The sequence below is a fragment of the Dipodomys merriami genome, unplaced genomic scaffold (assembly GCF_024711535.1).
Source record: "Dipodomys merriami isolate MVZ:Mamm:240054 unplaced genomic scaffold, mDipMer1.0.p SCAF_33, whole genome shotgun sequence".
Lineage (NCBI taxonomy): Eukaryota > Metazoa > Chordata > Mammalia > Rodentia > Heteromyidae > Dipodomys > Dipodomys merriami.
The window spans coordinates 5,749,017-5,766,368 of record NW_027204826.1 but is presented as its reverse complement, the minus strand read 5'-3'; the positions used below and the strand labels follow the sequence as shown (position 1 = coordinate 5,766,368).

General features: G+C 43.2%; 1 protein-coding gene across 2 annotated transcripts in view; it reads left to right on the top strand.

The window, feature by feature from the left end:
* Positions 1–1,370: 1,370 nt before the first annotated feature.
* Glce (glucuronic acid epimerase) overlaps positions 1,371–17,352 on the top strand; it is a 42,237-nt gene continuing 26,255 nt past the window's right edge. For both annotated transcript variants that reach the window (XM_070043014.1, XM_070043015.1), the window contains exon 1: positions 1,371–1,507. The gene's annotated coding sequence lies outside the window, so the exon portion shown is untranslated. The remainder of the gene's footprint in view (positions 1,508–17,352) is intronic.

Below are 17,352 nucleotides of genomic sequence, written 5' to 3'. Positions count from 1 at the left end.
CTAGGCAGGTGGGAAAGCTGGAGGCCATCAGCATTGTCAATAGGTGCAGAAAAGTCAGTGGGAAAACATCTCAAAGTACACTTTTGTTCATTAGAGAAGAAGCCTTATGTAACCATTCTGAGAACAGTAGTTTATGTGTGGGGAAAAAACAGCATTGTGGCTGAAGAGGGAGGGGGGGTGGAAGGAGGGAGAGAGAGGAGAGAGGAGAAAGTGAACATAGCAAGTAAACTTGGATGTTCCTCAAGAAGTATGGGTCTCAAAAAAAATAGAAGAAAGAAACTCTGAACAAAGCACTGTGGTTGCAGGAGCAAGGCAACAGGGCAGGTTTTGCGTGGGTGGAAGAGCTAGTCTGGCTTTGTTCTGTTGAGAAAGGATGGGGGAGACAGCTTATCAATGGGATAAAGGAGTAAGGAAAAGAAATTGATTAAACAAAATCGGGGCATGGCAGCTATCCAGTGCAGAGGTGCAAGGATTAACCTTGATGGGAGGAAAGGTCACTCCCTGCAGGATGAAAGAAATCTACCCGATAGGCAGAATAAACATGACTGGATTTAAATGCGACCAGACTGGCAGTCATTATAGAGGAAATGCTAGGAAAGTGCGGTTTTCTGGGGTTGCCTCACGATTTCATATATTTAAATATCACAGTCTTCATTCATTCCTTTCACCCTGTGCCCTGACCGTGCCAAACACCCCAAGTCAGTGGGGGCCACAAAGATACGACTTCTCATGTCCTTTTGGGATTTACTTTTTACTCTTCAGGAAGGCTTTAAGTGGAAACAAATGCACGAACGAACCAAGAGTCCTTTGTCAGACCAGATGTCCCAGCCTGGGATTTGGAAAACACGGGCATCCTAATAATGTCGTCCTGTTTAAACGAAATGGAGAGGCTGAAATGAGGAGGAGGAGAAGGGGATCCGCTTTCGATGAAGGTTTGCACGCGGATAACCCGGCCTGCAAGCCTGGAACTCCATTGTTCATCGCAGGTAGAGGTTTGCACGCGAGTAACCCGAGGACACATCACCCCCTCCTTCCACCCCCCCCCCCTGTCCCCAACCGGCCAGCAAACACTAGCAAGCCACGTCCCTACAGCCACCTTGCGGGGAACCTTGTCGCCTCCCTCCACCCCGTTTCTCGACTGTACTTTAAGGCCTCCACTACTTTGGTTCGCAAATTTAGTAATGAAGGGCGGGGCTGGTTGCCTTTTCTCTTTTACAATTGGTCAGAGTGGATCCTGAGTCCCGCCTCCCACGCCGCCGCCGACAGGCTGCGAGGGGTTGTCAGTCAAGGGGCCGAGGCCCCACCCCCTCCCCCCGCGGCTGCGATCTCGCGGGAAGAGCGGTGCGCGCGGCGGCGGCTGTCTCCCGGCTGCGCGCGGAGCGGGCGGCTCTCTTCACACCGGCGTCTCCTCGCCGCCCGCCGGAGCTGCGGCGCCCGCAGGCCCGGCTTGTCAGCCGCTCGCATCTCTGGCTGGGGCGGCGCTCGTCTCGCCCTCCGAGGCGCTCAGGTGGGCAGGTCGGGCGGCGTCCGGGCTGAGGGGCGGCGGCGACGCGCAGCCTCCGGGGCTCCCGCCGGGAGCGACTCCAGTGGGCGCCGGGATGAGGGCGCGGGGGCTGGCCGGGCCGCGTGCGGCGGGGGTCCCGGCGCTCCCCGGGCTGGCGCGGGCTGGGCGGCGTCCCGACGGCCCGGGGCTCCCCGGAGGGAGTCGGGGTCCTGCAGCCGGGCGGGCGGCCGTCTCCCTTAGAGCGGCCGGGGCGGGGTCGTGGCCGGGGTCTGCCGCTGGTTGCCCCGGGGCGAGGCGGTGACAGTGGTCGGTCCGGGGGGGCGCGGAACGGCGGCCGCGCGGGGTGGACTGTGCCCGGGGGCGGCGGTAACTCAGCGCCGTCCCCAGTCTTTTCGGGGCTATCGAGCTCGCTCGCGGGGACCCGGGCGGGTCTCGCGGTGGGCGCGGTCACGCGGGCGCCGGGGCGCTCGGGGGCTCCAGCAGACAGGACCTGGCTTTCGAGGCGCCCCGAGCTGGGGCGCAGAACCGCCCCGGGTTGCTCGGCGGCTTGGATGGGGGGGGGGCGGTCTCCCCTCGCCGGGTGGGAGCCAGCCTGGCTGGAGGATCGGGGATCGGTCGGTGTTGGAGCCTCGTGGGATTCCGTGCGTTGGTTCCAAGGCTTTCTCTCCTCTGCCCGGGTCCCCGTGAGGGCGCGCTGGTGTTACAGGAGTCCCCCAAGTTGGAGGGGCCGCGCCGTGGGTGGGCAGGGCTCCTCGGTTGGTTGGGGTGTGCTAGTGGCTAGGCCAGGAGCCGCGAGGGTTGGGAATGGGGGGCGCCCTGGGGTTTTGGCTTCTTTCCTAGGTGTCGGGCCTAGCTGACCTGAGCTCTCCACACCGTCCTGAAGTCTTGCCCCAGTGGTAGAGTCCTATAGTGCCGAGAAGTGTTGTTTTGGCGTCTCTGCCCTTTGAGGAGCAACGGTGGAGAAGTAGCTTCAAGTTTAGCTTAAGAAAAAAAGGAGAAAACCGGCAAAGCTGGGTCTCTGAGAAAAGCATCACCTGCAACCTGTTAAGGATGGCTGTTGAAACCCTTTTACCGAGGGTGTTGCTTGTGAGTCTGGGATCCTAAGAAACGTGCAGACTTAGGTGGAATTGAAATCACATCATCTCTTAAGTATGGGTAGGTGACTTTAAAAAGTGTTTCAGTCTAAAATCTGTGCATTTGCCTGACAGTTTTGGTGAGGCATGGCAGGTTGCAAGGCCTGTGTTCAGAATTGTTCTGTAAATTTGTAACCTGGACAGACAGATGGATTTGAGAGACCAAAACAGATTTGAGTAGAACAAGGCAAAGAATTTCGCCTGCCTCATGGTTTTCTTATTGACAGTTAAAAAAAAGGGGGAAGGAGAAACATATCTTTTGATATATGAACCAGAAAGATTACAGATAATGTACTGAATTCTCCAATTTTGTAATTATTAAGCAAGGAAATGCAGTGTAGGAATATTTACCTTTGGGGCAGGGCTTAAGTTAATTTTTATTTATTATTGTTCAGATGAAATACATGATTGGCTTTCATAGCCACCAATAAAGATCAGTTGATCAGGGATTTGGTTAAAACTATAGTTCCCCAAAATTCTTCTAAGGAGATCTCCTTTATTCCTCTCTCTGTGTGTGTGTGTGTGTGTGTGTGTGTGTGTGTGTGTGTGTGTGTGTAATAAGACATAATAGAGTAAGCAGATTTCAGAAGCTTTTTTTTTTTTTTTTTAAGGATTTCCATGGTTTTTAAGCATAGACTGGCCAAATTGATTTCCTGTTAGGGAGGATGACATTGATAGAGTACAGGGATTCCAGCAGTCATGAGACCTGTGTGGAGAGGGAAAGTAAGACAACACATACACAAACAAATTCTGATTCTGCTCTGGAAGAAATGGGAGCTGGGAAAGGGGAATTGGGAGTCACCTATTATTTTTTTTCCTGACCGGAGAAATGATAACATTAACCTCTGTGTGATAACCAGAAGCTGCATGATTGAGCTCTGCCTTCTGCATTACTAATGAAAGCCAGTTATGATCAGTAGAGTTTGAATGAGGGAACACAAAAAGTCTTCAAGGATCCTCCTTAAGCCTGTCCACATCTGGGGGCTTCTTCAGGAGAGCATTTCTCTTGCCTGCTAGAAAGCTGTTTACTTTTCTGCTTTATACTTGAACCTGGTTCAGTGAGCAGATATCACTTAAGGGCAAACTAGAGAGTCTAAACACTAAAACAGCTTTGAGCATTTTAAGCTTGTGAAATACACAGTATTTATAAAACTTTTTGTCACTGTTGCCAACTCTGCCTTGTTTGTACTGATAGAGTGAAAAGGTGTTTCAAGTATATAAAATCGGTGTGTGGGGGAGGTAGGTGGGGGGGGAGCTGGGAAGGTGGCCTCAGTGGTAGAGTGCTTGCCTTGCATGCATGAGGCCCTGGGTTTGCTTCCTCAGCACCACATAAGCAGAAAAAGCCAGAAGTGGCGCTATGGTTCAAGTGGTAGAGCGCTAGCCTTGAGCTGAAGAGCTGAGGGATAGCGCCCAGGCCCAGAATTCAGGCCCCACCACCGACAAAAAAATTGGTGAGGGGACAAAGAGGTGTGAGAAGCACAACATTAAAAAAGGATATAGACCTCAGTCAAATATTAAAACATGCTAAAGTTGCTGGGTATATAGTTAAGAAGATAGCTCATCTGAGCATCTTTCAAATGGAATTGCTTCCTGAGTTTGAGAAAGAAAGGTCTTAGAACCCCAGAGGAGAGGAAAATGTACCTTTATGGTGAAGAATAGGTATGGTAATAGTGGAAGGGACTTCAGTAGTGTAGGTACTCCTATTCATATGGTGCATGAGACTTGAGAAAGAACTTCCTTTTCTTTCTTGTCAGACATATGTACATCTCATAGGTGTGTTTTTCCTGTGAGGCTTATACACTATAAAGATAGTTTTATAGTCATTATTACTTTGCAGAAAATGAAGTACCAGTGTGGCTCTTGAATAACCATGCAGAATTCTAGAATTATCAATGTGATATATTAGATCAGTTTCTAGAAAGGAAGTCATAAGACAGTACTTCCAGTCTTCCCTGAACTACTAACAGGGTGACCTTGGGTGATTCATTAATCTATTGGGGCCCTCAGTTTCCATATATAAACAGAAGAAGCCCCGGCTAGTAACTAGTGTAAGCTCCAATTGCAGAGGTCATACTGCAGTTTTGTTTTGTTTTGTTTTTAGCATTGCAGCTTGCAGTATTGTATGTGCAATTTATTAGATAACACAGGTACAGTGTAGTTCTCAGGGTGCAACTAGCTCACACCAGGTAATGTTTATAAATTGATTGTACCTGAAGCTTCTTTTTTGGGGGTGGGTGGGGTGGTGGTGCAGGTCCTGAGTCTTGCTCTCAGGGTCTGGATGCTGTCCTTGAGCTTTTTTGCTCAAGGCTAACTCTGCCACTTAAAACACAGCTCCACTTCCAGCCTTTTTGGTACTTAATTGGAGAAAATTGTCTCATGGGTTAGCATTGAACCTACATCTTCAGCCTCCTGAGTAGTTAGGATTACAGGTGTGAGCCACCAGCACCAGGCTAAAAGCCTCTGCCTCCTCCTTCCTTCTTTTTTTTTTTTTTTTGTCCTCCTAGTTCTGGGTCTTGAACTCAGGGCCTGGGCTTTGTCTCTGGGCCTCTCTGCTCAAGGCTAGTGCTGTACCACTTGAGCCACAGCACCACTTCTGGCCTTTTCTGTTTATGTGGTATTGAGGAATTGAACCCAGGGCTTCATGCATGCTAGGCAAGCACTCTACTACTAAGCCACATTCTGAGCCCTAGAAAGCTTTTCTTTTTAAAGATACATGAATATTTAATTTCACTGTATGCATTTGTGAAAGTAAATGGTTTTCTTTGGATTATTATTTTTTTTCTTAGCCTCCAACTGTTTTTTTTTTTTTTTTTTTGGTGGGGTTGCTGGTCTTAGGGCTTGAACTCAGGTGCTTGGTGATGTTCCTGAGCTTTTTTGCTCACTGCTAGTGCTCTACTTTCAGCTTTTGGGTGGTTAATTGGAGACTAGAGTGTCACAGACTTTCTTGCCTGGGCTGGCTTCAAACTGTGAGCCTCAGGTCTCATCTTCCTGAGTAGCCTATAATCAGGCACAAGTGGAGCAGACAGCTTAAAAAAATTATGATTTCTGACCCTGTTGTTACAAAATATCCACATGGTAATGTTACGTCCATACTTAACTGATGTAGAATGAGGTCTCTGTGGTTGCCTCCAGACATGACTCCCTTTAGTCCACTCTTTCACACTGCAAAGGTAATTTTTCTAAAATGCAAATCTGGTCATTGCTTCTTACCCAAGCCAGTACTTCTCCTTTACCTACGGGTCTAGCCTTAATGTTAATCATCTCGCTCATCTGTATTTCCCTCACCATAAATGGAGAGCTCTCCTAAAACTAATGCAGCAGTTATTAAGTGAGGTGTGCTGTTTCCTGACTCAGATCCTGTAGTTAGGCTGTCCCCAAGGGTTGGCTTAGTCTACCTTTTCTTCTCTTTGTCTTGAAGGCTGCTGATACTTTCTCATAATGCAACTTCACACTAGGCTTCTTAGGTCTCCTGGGTCCTGTGCTCCCCCATCTTACTGGTTTATCCACTCAGTGCATCTTGTTCATTCATTCTCTGAAGTAATTACCTCCCTGGATTCAAAGGCAGTTTATATTTATTTGCCTTATTACTTTGTGAATCCCTCTTACATGTTTATGTATAGTTTGAACTCTCAGAGCCAAACTTTCTGTCTTTATTAATGTTCAAAATAAATTAAACTCAAATCTCAGTCTTATTTTCCTGACACTTGGGGGTTTCTAATCATCTTAATGTCTTGTACCATGACAACAAACTGATAATAGGACTTGTTTTTTTTTCTTTTATGTATATGTGTTAAGTTTCAGAGTGACCACATACAGCAACAGGGGCTACACATTGAAACCCTGTCTCAAAAAAACAAAACCAGTCAACCTAAAGCCATCATATGAAAAGAAAACTAGATTCCTGATGGTTCCCCCTCTACCCTCACTGGGACTAGCTTAGTGCTGTTAAGGATTTTAGTCCTAAGGAAATGGTAAAGAAATCCTGAATTCAGAGCATGTCATGTGGAGATACCTCAGTGCTTTTGCTCAGTTTTCTAATTTCTTCCTTTTTAAAAAATAAAGTATTTACAGTTTATTTGTCTTATGTCTATGTTATTTATTAACAGCCTTAGCAATAACTGTGTAGGTGTCAATGATATGCCAATTAATAGGGCTTCCTTGAAGAGTTTGGTATGTGTGTTTTTGAATGATGTTAACCTCTAGTTAGCCCATAAGGGAATTCCTTTGTTGTTGTTGTTGTTGGTGGTGGTGGTTATAGGGCTTGAACTGAGGGCCTGGGCGCTGTACCTGAGGCTCTGTGCTCAAGGCTAGTGCTTTACCATTTGAACCACAGTGCCACTTCTGGCGTTTGAGTGGTTAATTGGAGATAATAGTCTCACAGAGACTTTTCTTCCCTGGGCTGGCTTTGAACCTCAATTCCCAGATCTCAGCCTCCTCAGTAGCTAGGATTACAGGCGTGACCAGTAGCACCCAGCTCAAAAGGGAATTTTTAATGAATTTATACACGTGTAAACATGTTGCTATCACACAGATCAAGACATCTTGTCTGGGCATGGAAGCTCATGCCTATAATTATAGCTCTTGGTGGTTGAGTTAGAAGAGTTAAAGGTTTGAGTCCACCCTGGGGAGGAAAAGTTAGCAAGATCTTACTTCAAAGAGCAAGTCTAACATAGTGATATATGCTTACAATCCCAGCTTCTTGGGAGACAAAGGTAGGAGTATCTCTCAGGCCCAGTCCTAGGCAAGAGCATGAGACCCTATATGAAAAATAGCTAAACAAGCAAAAAAAGATTGGGGGCACGGCTCAAATGGTGAGGGTCTGAATTCAAATCATAGTCCTGCCAATAACAACAACAACAAAAGATAGACAGCATGTCTAGGACCTCCACAAACTCCTGAATGTTCTCTCCAAGTTGGTGCTCCAAAGGTAAACTGTATTCCTGACCTCCCATCACCTGAGGCTAGTTGTGCTCATTCCTGAACTGCACACAAATGGTATCTGGTCATCTTAGGTCTGGCTTCCTTGGTTCAACATGGTGTCTCTTAAGAGTCGTCCATGGGTTTTGTTTTGTTTGTTTTGTTTTTTAAGTTAGTAGTGGCTTGTTTTTGTTCACTATATCAGTTATCCCATTGTTTGAGCATATACTTGTCTGTTCGACTGCTCATAGGCATTTGGGCTATTTTCATGAAAGCTACCATGAACAGTTTTGTACATGTGTTTTGGTGGGCATAAGAATTCCTTTCTTAGCTGGGAACTGGTGGCTCCCTCAGGAGCCTGAGATCAGAAGATCATGGTTCGAAGTCAGCCCCAAGCAGGAAACTCCATGATACTCTTATCTCCAATAAATTACTCAAAAAAAGCTGGAAGAGGCACTTTGGCTCTAGGGGTAGAGCACTTGCTTTGAGCAAAAGAAGCTCAGGGACAGTGTCTAGGCCCAGAGTTCAAGCCCCAGTACTGGCAAAAAAAAAAAAAAATCTTTCATGGCTAATAACTAGGAGTTTTACTTATGCACATTATACACACACCTGCACACACAGAGTATACACACTGCTGTGGGCTACAGGAGCTGCCTATGGACAGCTTACACCAGGCTGTCAGCTGACACTTAAGTATTGGGACTGGTCCCCACAGAGTGCCATCCACGGGGTCTCCTTCTTTGGTGTCCAGATGGTCATCTGTTTAAAGGGAGGCCCCTTTCTCAGGCTTTTGTCTGCAGCTTCCTTCTTAGCCGCTTGCCTTGACTTAACAGGTCTGGCTCCCCATTGGACCTTTCTGGAAAGATGCCAGTTTATAGGCTGCCAGTAGTATTTGTTTTAAAAGCGTTTTTCTAGTTTGATAAGCAGAAGAGTTTATTTTAATTTGTATTTCTTTGCTAATAAAGGAAATGGAGCATTGTGAATTGTTTTATTAGATGTCGAAATGTTTATGAGATATTTAAAAGAATGCCTTGTGCATTGTCTTGTAAGGCAAAGAATATTTTAACTAAAGTTAATGTTATGTTATTGTAGTTTTGGCTTTTAAATAATTTGAATAGTTGTGGAAAAAAAGTATAAAATTCAAAGACTCAAAACAGTTGGTCCCAAATGTAGCCACTGTTGCCAGTTTCTTATGTGTAGTAGAAGACACTGAGGTTGGTGTTTCTGGGTAGTCCTCAGTACCCAGAGGAGACCAAAATCTATAAATGCCCATGTCCTTTCCATAAAATGAGAAGTATTTGTATATAACACAGATATCCTTCCGTACAACTCATCTGTGGATACTTAACAGAATGTAAAAAGCTATATGGTATTTCTACTCTATTATTTAGCAAATAATGATCAGTAAAAAGTCTGCACATGTTTGGTGCAAATGTATTTTTTTCCCCCAAATATTTTCAGTTCTTGGTTGAATCCACAGATGTGGAATTGGTAGAAATGGATAATGGGTGTGTATGTGGGTGTGTACATGCACACTTGTGCATGAATGTGAATGGCTGTGTGTATGCAAAGTCTTCATATAAGTGCCAGATTTTTAGATGAATTATGGAGAGCATTCATTAAAATATTGACTGGTTTAGATGTGGTATTGTGCACCTAATTGTGTACTAAAAATTCAGAAGAGTCTAAAAATGATTCGTATCTGGCTACCAGCCCAGGAGGAGGAAAAGCAGGGTCTGGCAGCATTGGCAGTAGTTTTCTGTAAGACAAGTGGCCTCAGCTCTTTTTATTATTGGATCAATGTTTCAACAATAGCACTTCTGTTTCTGTAGTGCTGTAGTAAAAAGGAAAGCCCAAGTTTTTGAAAAGTAGACAGTTGATACCTAAAAGAACAAGAGCTATCTGGAGGTATGCAGTATAGCATTTAGGGATAGAACATTCCAAGGCATTTAGTGTTTCTTTGCTTGGCAGTTTAGTTGTAGCAGAATTCTCATAACTGTTGCTGAAAAATCAGGTTTGAACCTGAAAATGTGTAAATAACATCAATCAGTTCCCTAAATTCTTATTTGCCAAAGTTAAAAACTAATCAGGATAAACATATAAACATTTTAAAGTATGTATGTAAAAAGATTTTCATGCTAATAGCATAGCAGTAATTTGAGTCGTACATCAAGGATCTTCTTAATCTCGACGTGGATGTGATTGCTAAATACTGGGTTTTGAACAATACAAATCAGATACAGAATGTGAAACAGCAGGGTTTTTTTGTTGTTTCTAAAGCAGAGGTATGTGTTTATCTGCTTGTGGCTCTGTATTTGTCTGATTTGGTGTGTGTGTGGTGCTCTGTTATTTTGAAGCATGTTCTAACAGTTGATTGTCATTTTCTACTCTGCATAAATGTAATGACTTTAATTCTGCTTGAAGGATAACATTGACAAATAAAGTGATCAAAGTAGAGTTGTCAGAATGAAGTGGTGTCTTCAAATAGATACCTGCAGAGTAATTGAAACATGTCATGTAGTGCTGCCCAGGAGAAAGAAGACTAGTGGAGTAATGGTAATGCTTTTTGGATTGAGTACTTGGATGATCTTCCTCCCCTTCCCTCTAGTCTTCTCCCTTGTCCCTTTCCTCCCTCCCTCTCCTTTCCCCCTTCTGTCCTCTTCCCTCTCCCCCTTCCTCTCCCTCTGGCAATACTGGGGATTGAACTCATACTTGCTAGGCAAGTGCTCTACTACTTGAACTATGCCTGCAGTCCCTTTTTGCATTGGTTATTGCTTCCTCTCTGGGGCTAGCCTGCACTGAGATTCCCCTACTTTTGTTTCCTGTGTTCTTAGGAATGACAGGCACACACCTGTGCATCTAGCCATTAGATGAGATGGAGTCTTGTGAGCTTTTTTGCATGGGCTGGTCTTGAACTGTGATCTCTCCATCTGTGTCTCCCAAGTAGCAGAATAACAGGCTTGAGTACCGTATCTGGCTCTTACTTGGACAGTCTTCAGTGTGCATTCTGATTCAAGTCTATAGTTCTGTGAGAAAACACATGAAGGACTAAACATGTCTTGTGTTCCCAGAGGATGGACCTTAGAACAGTGATGAAGGTTAGAGAAAGGAGGGGGTACTGGCTCCTAGGAAGATCTTACTAACTTGAATGAAGATGAATGATAGTGTCTTCCTGCAGTATTAAATTACTTATTGAGTGAGGTTTAATCAAACTATCCTTTTAAGGACTTTTCCAAATCTAGCCTTTTAATTTCTTTGTTATAATTCCAGTTGGCAACACTTTTTCTTGGATACTTACTGTCATTTATTCTTAACAACTTATGTTTTTAATATAGTATTAGATATTAGTAGGGAAAACTGTACTTTTTTTTTTTTTTTTTTGGTCAGTCGTGGGGCCTGAAATCTGGGCCTGGGCACTATCCCTCAGCTCTTCAGCTCAAGTCTACCACATGAGCTCTTCAGCTCAAGCGCTCTACCACTTGGAGCCACAGCACCACTTATGGCCTTTTCTGCTTAGGTGGTGCTGAAGAATCAAACTCAGGGCCTCATGCATGCAAGGCAAGCACTCTACCAATGAGCCACCTTCCCAGCCCAAAACTGTACTTTCTTGATGATCAACCTCTGAAATTAGAATATGAAACAATTTGGATGCTTTTTTTTAAAAGTTCATTTACAGTTTCAAAGGAAACAGGATCTTAGCATTTTTTAAAGGTGTCAAAATTAATCACTTTTAAATGTGATGGCCTAAGTGTCATTAAATTCAAATTGTACATGTTTGCCTTCTTCATTTCTACAAAATAACATTAATGCCAAAAACTGAAGCCAAAGGTTATTAACTTCTAAGTGACTCAGTTGTTTGAGTCCAGAATGGAACAGCAAGCTCTTTTATTCACTGTCCTTGGACAAACTAGAGTTGTTTTGGCCTTTATGACCTTCATACTTTTGCTTCTAAGAATAGTGGCTTTCTTTGGACGTGTCTAAAGTCAAGCTTCAGAATTTCTCCCAGAGCTGTCTTAGGTCATCTCAGGTTATCTGTCCAGCACAGGCGTTTTTCATTCTTTGCTAGGAGGTTGGTATTTTATACTGTTGTATACTCTAGTGAATTGTTTAATTATTTTTTTATGTGTGAGGGATTTTTCTCAATTGAGAGGATTACAAACCCCTTAAGGAAACTTTGCTGGGGCTTGAAAGCCTTTTAATGAAACTAAAATTGCCAAGTTAGGCAATATAGCATCCCCTCCCCCAAAACAGATTGTACAGTTAAATTTTAGTATCAGAATAGTTAATAGCATTAAAAAAGTGGCTGTGTAGAATTTCTATGGGTTTAATTTCTACCTTTACCCCCAGTGTATCTTTATTTTTGCCATTAAGAACAATTACTGCCGGGCACCGGTGGCTCATGTCTATAAATCCTAGCTACTCAGGAGGCTGAGATCTGAGGATCATGGTTCAAAGCCAGCCATGAAAGTCCGTGAAATGCTTATCTCCAATAAAACCACCAGAAAACCGGAAGTGGCACTGTAGCTCAAATAGCGTGCTAGCCTTGAGCTGAAGAGCTGAGGGACAGCTCTCAGGCCCAGAGTTCAAGGCCCACGACTGACAAAAAAACAATTACTTACCATTTTATTCTTTGTTGTTGTTGTTGTTGGTTGAGGGGCTTGAACTCTGGGCCTGGGTGCTATCCCTGAGCTCTTCAGCTCAAAGTAAGCGCTGTGCCACTTGAGCCACAGTGCCACTTCCAGTTTTTCTGGTGGTTAATTGGAGATAAGGGTCTCAAGGACTTTCCTGTCTGGGCTGGCTTAGAACTGCGATGCTCAGCCTCCTGAGTAGCTAGAATTACAGGTGTGAGCCACTGGCACCCGGCTACCATTTTGTTCTTAGTACTGCCCTCCCCATCCCCAATTTGGATCTTCCTTTTAACTGTGTTTCTATGCCTGGCCCAGTTTCTTCCTCATTAGCCCTTAAAGGTGACAGGTAACTTAAAAATACTTTAAATGAAATTTCTTACAAGAAATAAAGATAAATAGGCAAATCAGTTCCAGTAAATGTATTTCACTGATCATGCACCTTAATGTCATATTAGTAAAAACATAGAATATATTTTTAAATGTTTGGAAAATTTGTCCATGAACCTGTCTAACTGAGCCATAGATGGAATTAGTTTACTTTGTTCGCCATATAAAATCCGTGTCATACCCAGTGGGTGGTTGGCACTTAGCGTGTTAAAATCAAGCGGTCATCTTGATCTCTGATGTCATTCAGTTGGGTTAGAGGCACAAGCTGGTGTCAGTGATCTTTTTTCCTCCAATGAAGCTGGAATGAAGCTAAATATGCCCACTGTAATAACAGGCTTTCATTGTTGCTGCTTCTGGGTTCTCTCTGCAGGATAAATGGCTATTTTCCAGTTATTAGTTCACTTAGATTTTGTACAAATAAGGAGGATGGAAGTTTGAGACCATCTCAGAGAGAAAATTAGTAAAACTTCATCTCAGCCAACAAGCTGGGTGTGGTATGTATGCCTGTGAGACCAGCTACACGAGCTACACCAAGTGTATGGGTAGAGAATTATGAGGCATAGGTAGGAAGGTTGTAGTCCAAGGCTGGCTTCCAGACAAAAATGGCTCGGGTGGTAGAGTGCCTGCTTGGCAAGTGGGAAGCCCTGAGTTTCTTGGCTCTTGGCAAGCTCTCTCTCATTCCCAATCCCACAGAGGTAGTTTCCGTCAGAGTAAACATTGCCTGCCTTTTGTTACTAGATTGTTTTACCTTTCTAGAATTTTGTATGAATAGACTTACATGGTATGCTATGGCTTTCTCTCAGAAGTTATTTTGGAATTCTTCTCTGTTGTGTTGATAATCCATTCTCTTAATATTGTTTACTGAGACAGGTCTTACCATGTAGGCCAGGCCGGCCTACTGCCTCATCTACTCTCAACCTACTGCCTCAGTCTGCTGACTGCTAGGATTACAGGCGTATACTACCATACCTAGCAATTCATATTCCCTTTTATTTGCTAAGTAGTAATGCTTCACTTAAGAACATACCAGGGCTGGGAATATGGCTTAGTATTAGAGTGCTTGCCTAGCATGCATGAAGCCCTGGGTTCGATTCCTCAGTAAAACATAAACAGAAAAACCTGGAAGTGGTGCTGTGGTTCAACTGGTAGAGTGCTAGCCTTGAGCAAAAGAAGCTCAGGGACAGTGCCCAGGCTGTGAGTTCATGCCCCAGGACAGGAACCAAAAACCCCCCCCAAAACCAAAAACAAATTTTGTTGAGTACTCATTTGTTGATAAACATTGGGACTATTTACAAATAAAGTTGCTGGGTATATTTATAAAACTGGTTGTGTACATACATTTTCATTTCTCTTAAATGCTTAGCTGTAGAATGGCTGGATTATATGGTAAATGTATGTTGTAACTTTTGTGTGTGGGGGGTGTAATACTTGCTGTAAGTGACCTAATTTCCTAATATGTAGGGAGAACTTACAAATTAATGAAAGTGAAGTGAAAAAAAAAAAAAAAGGAGCTGGGCACCTGTGGCTCACACCTGTATTCCTAGCTACTCAGGAGGCTGAGATCTGAGGATCTCGGTTCAAGGCCAGCCTGGGCAGGAAAGTTCGTGAGACTCTTTATCTCCGATAAACCACCAGAAAACTGGAAGTGGCGCTGTGGTTTAAGCAGTAGAGTGCTAGCCTTGAGCTGAAGAGCTCAGGGACAGCACCTAGCACCTAGGCCCACAGTTCAAGCCCCATGACTGACCAAAAAAAAAAAAAGGAAAATGAGCAGAGACCATAAACATCAAATCAAAAGAAATGCACACATTGCCTTCAGTTTAAGAAAAGACTAATTTAAAAAGCTTAACCTATAATTTAATATTTAGCCTTCTAGATCCAGGTGCTTGGGTTTGCATTTTCTCACAAACAAAGTAATATTAAAAGCAGGTCATGTAAGTGCTTCATGCTTCAGTCTTCTCACCAATAAAACTGGAATAATAATAAAACCTTAAAGGATATTAGGAAAATTAGACGAGTTTAAAATGTGAAGTTCTGACAACACAGTAAGTACTCTGAATATTATCATCAAAAAGCAAGTTGAAGCAAGAGCATTTTTCAGTTGGCAGACTGACAAAGACCAAGAAGTTGAGTAAGGGATGATAATGGCAAGCCTGTGTAACATCCATCACCCTTCTGGACTGTAGGCAAGAATGTACATTTGTGCAATTTCTCTGGAGGACAAGTTGACTTCATGTATTATAATCATAGACTTAAGAGGAGAAAGCAATTGAGACAAGCGGGAAACAATATGGTGTTTTGGAAGACAAGTGAGAAAGTTTCATGAAGGAGGGAGTACTGAGCTCTGTCAAATGTTGATAGTTCAAATAAGAGGAAGACTGGTCATTGGTTACTGCAGTTAGCAGTGTGACATTCTTTACTACTAGAGCAGGTTTGATGGTGTGCTAGAGCAAAAGCAGTACTTGGGTTCAAGGGAAAGAAAAGCAAAATTGGAGATAGGTAGAAAGAATCGTTCAGAGAACTTTTGCTAAAGGGAGAGAAATAAGGTGATAACTTGCAGAAGATATTCAGGAAGCTTAGCCAGAGGGTGGAGAGTTCAACATCCTAGCTTACATAGCAAGACCGTATCTCAAAAAGCCAAAATTAACAAGTAAATCAGTTAAAGTTTAGAATAATGTATTATAGATACATTGGGTTGAGAGGTTGTTGGAATTAGGATATTAGAGGAGGCAAACTTGTGGTGAGTGTAATGCTTAAAAATAGTACATTTATTAAAATTAAGAATACTCCCGGTTTGGCCATAGGCATGAGAGTTAAGGCTAGGATTACTGGAAGAGAACATATGAAGGAACTGCTATGATAAGCAAAGATTGGGAGAGAATATTCTGTATGAATACTGAAGTTTCCAAGGGTTATGACAGTGGCTATTATTGGAGGTGCTGTTGTGAACAAGCAGTTAAAGTCTTCAAGAAATAAAGTGGAGAGTTAGATGGGTCACAGCCACAAGGAGGGGTAGTGAGTAGTTCCAGTCTGATGATGATAGATTCTAGGCTAGAAGTTTTTTTTAAAAGAGTGAGGAAAATGGTTTGGAATAGGCAAGGATACTACCCTATCTGCAGGCCATGCAGTGTGAGGAGTGGGAGAGAGAACACCTAACTCAGGAGACTGCTTTCAGGACAGTGTTGCAAAGGAATCACAACAAGTTATATTTGGAGCACATACTGTATGCAGAAGCTGAGAAGGCCATGGTTTATGTGGAGAACAGCAAGCACTGGTGCAATCTGGAATTCAAGGTTTTTCCTTCCCATCTGATGTCTTTGCAGCCTTATCCTTTCTAATGTCACTTCAAATTTATAACATTCAAATATTGCAAATTTACAGTCCTATATTTTATCATGCAGAAATTTTCCTAAAAAAATGAATGCCATCCCTAAGGTCAAGCCTGGTTTAGTACTCCACAGGACTGATGCCGAAACATTAATAATGATTTTTGTTACTCCTCAATTCAGCCATACCTCTGGGCATGTAAAAGTCATTTGTAAAAAGTAAGCATAGGGTATTTCCATTTCTTTTCTGAAGTTTATTCTGTAATTTGCTCACCATTTTATATTACACTTAAATTATTTAGTAAACAACAGTTATTAATTTTTTTTCCCTTAGAGCCCATCTAAAGATCACTGTTCAAAGCCAACTCAAGCAAGAGAGTCCCTGAGACTCTTATCAATTAACCACTAAAAAGCTGGCAGTGGAGCTGTGGCTCAAGTATTAAAGTACCGTCCTTGAGCAGAATAGCTTAGATATAGTGCCTACACCCTGATTTCAAGCCCAGGACCAGTGCACATGCACTCACACAATGCCCTTTTGCAACTACTTGAAGATGTTTAAAAATTATTTTAAACATCTAAGAGGCATCTTGCTGCATGGGGTTCCTATAATATCAACTGGATGTATTATCTGTTTCAGTTTGGACTGCTTCAGCTTTAAATATGAGAAAGCTTAATTCAAATAGCCTTACACAAAAAGGAAATTTATCATCCTAAAGTACTGGAAGCAGAGAGGAAAGGTAGGCATCCAGGTTAGACATTCAAGACTTGATGAAGAGGCTGAGATCTCCCCCATTGTTCTACTCTGCAGGGTAGGTGCTGGCTTCATAGCAAGGTAGATTAGATCTAGATTAGATCGTCTCTGTTGATGGAGAACCAGAAGGAATCAGGTGTTCTATACAAATAAAGAAGTTGGATTTTTTCCTATCAGAATGGACAAATTTCAACCCTAAGCCACTGATAAATCCCTCGTCCCCCTGGCAGGACTCCTTCTGAATTTCAGGCAATGAGAATAGGTACTTAAAAAAAAATGCGTCAGGGCTGGGAAGGTGGCTCAGAGGTAGAGTGCTTGCCTTGCATGCATGAGTCCCTGGGTTTGATTCCTCAGCACCACATAAGCAGAAAAAGCCGGAAGAGGCGCTGTGGCTCAAGTCGTAGAGCGTTCGCCTTGAGCTGAAGAGCTGAGAGACAGCACCCAAGAGTTCAGGCCCAAGACTGATTAAAAAAAAAAAAAACACCTTTGTTTTATTAAAAAATGTAATTTTATCATCAACATCTTGACAACTGAAAATAGGCAACTCTTCTACAAGTTGTTGGCGGGGTTCTGAAATGGATGGGTATCAGAGATGACAATCTGTGCCCAACACCATGTCTGCCTTGGTTACATTTTAGTGTTCTGAAGTTCTCAGTCCATTATTTTTCTCTTAGTGTTTTCATGAGTTAAAATACACTTATTCATATTT